Here is a 5,654-nt window from a genome sequence, read left to right as displayed (position 1 = left end):
AAGAAACCAGAGACAAAGATGGTGCTAGTAGGGAGTGCGGCTATCTTCTGGTCGCTTTGGAAATGTAGAAATGACATTATATTCAGAACAAAAAAAGATTCATGATCCAATGTTTTTTATCCGGTTGATCTATAACTGGATTGTGGATTGGTCAATCTTGCAGAAAAAAAAGCTGAAAAAAAGACTAATGCAGCTGGGAGCAAAGCTAATCGAGCAGGTGGCAAGTGAGGTATACAAGGCGACGCAATGGTGGAGACTGGCTGTTCGTCGTCTGGAGGCCTGATCAGCGAAGAACTGGCCTTCCACTTCTTCTATGTTGGCTTGTAATCTTAAAACTTGCTTTTAATAACTAGTTGGCTTGGCGATGGATGCAAGCAATGCTGTTCTGTTCCTGTGTTGATCGGGTGCAGGGGTAGTAGGTAGCTTCGCTGGAATTGTGTGATTTGGCCTGGTGCGCAGGCCCGGCCCATAGGTCGGGCAAACGGGGCGCCCGCCCTGGGCCCCGAGGAGGCAGGGGCCCCGGCCCAAATAGTATACCTTCATGAAGCCCAAAAAAAATACACGATTTTTTTCCAAGGAACCGTGCAAGGAAAAGCCCATTAGGCAAACCTCACGAAGGAATTCATCGATAATCAATCTGTTTGCACTGGACCCCAGACCCGCGACTCCTCTGCTTCGCCAAATCCCAAACTCGGCGTCCCCGCTCCGATTCCAAAGTCGTGGCCAGTCATCAATGGATATCTACGGCGCAAATCATTCCCCAATCAGCTCTCCTTCGTTTCTCAACGCTCTCGCCGTTTCCTAGACTTTGGTCGACCAGGAAAGTACATGTTCTTCTTTCCTATAATCTCGTTCTTCAATTCAAAGATTCGTTGATAAATAGCTCTACGCATGATTCAAACATCGCAGATCCGCTAATCTCCATGGATTTTCTTCCGCTCTTCATTGGATCCAAATGTCAGAGGGCTCAGGCAGTAGTCTAGGAGAAGGGAGAAATTTCATCCACTTCATGGTGTCATCTTCTTTGTTCGTGCTGACTACTGCGGCGTACGGATCAAGGCATCTACATCCACATCAATCAATATCCAGGTGCTTTTGATCCCTGTATTAACCATTTTTTGTGCAGCTTGTTTACTGACTTGTCTTCAAGAATTACTAGTAGTATAATCTCAAAAGGGACAATTACTGTTAACTTTTACAAAACTAGAATTCTTCTAGGGAATCTCCATTTGTCATCATAGTATTAACATGAAATACACAGTTTGCTTTGCTATGCCGTATGTAGGATAGTTTGGAAGAGGTGAATTATTATTTGGGTGATAAATTTTTGGGTACCAGAACATGGCAGATTGGGGGAGGATCCAGAACATATGTACATGGTAACACAAATGATTAAGTAGCAACCAGTTTTTACAAGGTTATTTGTTGTGCCAAAAAATTGATGTCTCTATTGACAATTAGGAAATCGATATTTTGTGGAGCTATATTATTTCATTACTATCCCGATGCATTTCTCTTGATTGATAAATAGTGGTACTGCCAGTCTTAGAGTCGAAAGATCACCAATCTATGCTATATACTGGATATCCATATTACATTACTTTTGAAAAGAAAAACTGAGCTTTTAGTATGTCTCAAGAAGGGCCCCTTATTCTTTTATTGCCCTGGGGCCCCGTATATCCATGGGACGGCCCTGCTGGTGCGTTGTAAGACTCCAGAATTCGGTCCGCTTTTGGTTTCATTAACGAAATCGGAGGGAAACCTCTTTTATATTAAAAAAAACAAGTATCTAATGTAATACTTGTGGTATGTGTATTCACATATATGTTCGTTGCTAGCATGACAGCTACGAACACTTATGGCTACGAAACTGTAACCTAGTAATTGTGGCGATAAGTAGTCGTCAAACAAAATGAAATCTTGTCTTGAAGCCCTTGTAGAGACGAAGAAAGATCACTAACCGAATTCACAGCTTGCAACATAAATCATTTTGAATTTTAGATTTAGCATGCAATGCTGACGATGACAGCATATGCATGGGGATGAAATTTCCAAGCATGCATACACTTACTTTGACACGTATGCTACTTAGATTTTTTTTCCATTTTATTGAGAGAATATGGGCAGAGAAAAATAGCATTATGCACGATAGGTGCGACTACTTTGCATCCTTGAGTGAGCAGAGTAAATCGTACGAGAAAATCTCAACGGAGTATTGACGTCCATGCAGAACGTACGAGAGGGCAGACCTGGTACATGGACTCGGGAAACCCGGAGAAGTCGTGTATGGTGTCGTTGATGCCGGGAACGACGTTGACCGCCGGCATGGCCGTCTCCCAGTGGGCCAATACCACCAGGATGGCGCGCGGCGGCTGCGCGCCCGCGACCGCGGCGGCTGCGCGCCCGCGACCGCCGCGGGCAGCCAGGACTTGAAGAAGCTCCACGCCGGGATCGTCTCGTCGACGCAGAGCGTGGGGCCGCCGTGCGATAGGAAGAAGGTGGCCATGGCGGCCGCAGACGATGGCGTGCCTCGTCTAGTTTGGGGGCGCGCGGCTTCACTGTGCCGTGAACACACACAGCAGCCGGCAGGAGCGCCTTTTCTTATACGGGCGCCGCGAGCATGGTTGTTGTGACTTGCGTCTCAGGCTAGTTTTTTTTAGACATTCTCGTGTGTCGCGTGGGATGTGACCGCTGAACGAACAAATGATTGGATGTTCTCAGTCGTTAAGCATCTCCAATTAATGATGTATATTTTGATGCTTCAAACCAACGATAGTTCAAGTTTGAAGCACAAAAAGTGTTTTTTACATCTTCGAAATAGGCTCAATTTCAACGGATGGTCCAAACCGAGATGTAAATAAAAGAGCAACCTCAACAGATGATCCAAAACGAAGATGCAAAATCGTCCGACGGCCGCGCGGTTGCTATTCACCCACTGTACAGCCGCGGTTTTGCATTCAAATATCTTGAAATTTGAAATAAAGTGCATCATCATCATAGTTGAAATCATAACAAAACTGCATCATTGTCATCATAGTCTGAAATCCCTCTATAAAAAATGCAACGTCCCAATCAAAGTTTTTCGGCCTACAAATTAAAATACATATGAATATCATTCATGTGGGTCATCAACACCACCGGCGTTGTGAACCGTGGTACGATCATCATCATCACCGGCTTCTTTGTCGACGTTGTGAAGCGGTGAAGTATCGTTGCCGAGAGCACGACCGGAAGCACCTTCATTGCCACCCATGTCGGTCATGTTGCCGCCATAGCCACCTCCATAGCCACCCATCGTGTTGCCGCCAAAGCCACCTCCCATGCCAGTCATGTTGCCTCCAAAGCCACCTCCCATGCCAGCAAAGCCACCTTCCATGTTGCCACCGAAGCCATCTCCCATATTTCCGCCAAATGCACCATTCATGGCACCTTCCATCATGTTCATGTAGCCACCCATGGCACCTCCCATGCCTCCTCCCATGGCACCTCCCATACCTCCTCCTCAACATCACATTCAATTTGAAACAACAAACGAGAGCACAAAATATATTTTTTACCTTTGCAATATAGCATCGAACATGTTGGAGGCAGTGGCCGTCGGCGTGGCCACATCTTCCTCCACGGCCAACGCTGGCGGCGGCGAAGGTGGAGGAATGGCTCCTTGGCTGCTCGAGGACGCTGCCGGCCGTGGCTTCGAGTCGGCGGCCCGAGCCACCGCTGCCTTCGAGATTTTGGCCGGCTGAGCCGCACTTTCAGCCGGGTTCCGGGCGCGATTCACCGGCCGTTTGCCTCCGCCTCGTGCCTTCATCGCCTTCGTAGGAACCGTCGGTGTGGTGGCGGCCGGCCGGGGCGGCTGGAGGGGGGCGGCGGCATGGACGCGACGACGGAGGGCGAGTTCGCCGCGGTGGCAACGGAGGCGGCGACGTGCGTCAGCCCATCGACTGCGGCGAAAGCGGCGGGGTCGCCGGCTTCGGCCATGGCGGGGGCGGACGGGCAGGTCGCGAGTGGGCGGTCGCAAGTGGGAAGGCAAATGAACTTGCGGTTGGTCGTTTCGTGGGCGGCCGTGATTTTACAGTACTTGTATTTCGTGATGTAAATTTGTATCACGAAGTTTTCAATTTTATATCTCCGGAAGACGGTGATGTAATTCTTTTTTACATTTATACCATCTGTTGGAGCAGCGCCTTTTGCTTTCAAAGCTCCAAAAATTGGTTATTTTTATATATGAACCATCTATTGGAGATGCTCTTACACGGTTACATGCGTTCATTTGATCTGTGGCCGAAACGGCCTAATTCATATTTTTTTACGTTAAAACGGCCTGCTTCCTATGCGTACTGTTGTAGCTTTTCTGGACTTTTTTGGAATGAAAATACCAAAAATGGCCATCCGATTGTAGTGATTTTTTTATGTAGAAAGGAAAAGGTTCCACTAAACCATCCGGTACTTTTTTTAGCACACCATCTAGTACTTCTGTTTCCCCATTGTGCCGATTCGTAGGTGTCGTCGCGGCCACATAACAACCCTTTACAGAGACGAGCAATGATATGCTGAGGGCATTTATAGGTGTCGCTTTTCTTTGTTGTTGGTTAAGTGCAGTCCTTAATCTTCCGCGGGCAGCATACAATCAGAGAAAAAAGAAGACTAGTATTATTTTTAATTTAATTTTACTTTTTATTGGTCATTTTAGGTCCATTTGTCTATTCATTGCACTGACCTTTGTTTTCCTTAATATTAATCAAATCTAAGATGCCCTTTAACGTCTTTATTTTAAAAAATAAAATTAAGAATCCTTTTTCATCCTAATTCGTTGACTCAAGCAAACAGAATTGTGTCCAAACCTCTTTGTGTGTGAAAGGCTCTAAGACCATATATTAAATATCAAAGATACATATTACAAAAAAGAAAATTACACCTAAATTCTTGGGGTCTCAAAATCTTCTTCCTCCTGCATTCACTCATTCATGCAATGGGTGTATTGAAATAAAATTGAAGCTTACACAAATTTAAAGGTTATTCGTTTCGTTAGATTAGAACGGTGTACATAGCTAAATTGAAAAGGATGAAGCATTAATGTCCAAGGTAAGGGCATGTATAACAACCCAGAGGCCATGACAAAGCACAAGCAGCTCATGTAATGAATGATCCATGCAAGCCATCTCAGTCCCAAGGTGATTCATGACCATTTCTAGTAGTTTTTTTCCTTGAATTAAAAGGTTTCCCACCAATTTCATTTCTGAATGAAACTGGTAACACAACCGGCCAGGACTGCATCCCTAATACGCTTCCATAGTTTGATTACATGGCAAACACAAAATAAATGCCCCAAATAATCAACTCTACTTGATGATATCACGGGCATAACAAGATACTATGGACGACATAAGCTAAAATAGTTCTGAATTGAATCACCATTTTACATCCACAAGAACCACAACATCAAAAATATAAATTCCACTTCCTCGTCAACATAACCTTGTCCTCAGGAGATTCATCTACATTAGTTTCCATCCATTGTTGTAATACTTGAGATTATAGAACATTACAAGGAATGGGATAGGGTCCTTTACCCACCTCAGAGAGGTCCAACCAAACATAGGTGCATGGAGAGTCTCATCTCCGTGACTTTGTTTAACTCATTCGAGGGCGCGCAC

The 5,654-nt window shown here is 45.3% G+C and overlaps 1 pseudogene; it reads right to left on the bottom strand.

The window, feature by feature from the left end:
* The window catches only part of LOC119266759, a 4,749-nt pseudogene extending 2,171 nt beyond the window's left edge, over window positions 1-2,578 (bottom strand).
* Window positions 2,579-5,654: the final 3,076 nt, after the last annotated feature.

Source organism: Triticum dicoccoides, chromosome 3A (assembly GCF_002162155.2).
Source record: "Triticum dicoccoides isolate Atlit2015 ecotype Zavitan chromosome 3A, WEW_v2.0, whole genome shotgun sequence".
Taxonomy (NCBI): Eukaryota; Viridiplantae; Streptophyta; class Magnoliopsida; order Poales; family Poaceae; genus Triticum; species Triticum dicoccoides.
This window is presented reverse-complemented; position numbering and strand designations above follow the sequence as displayed.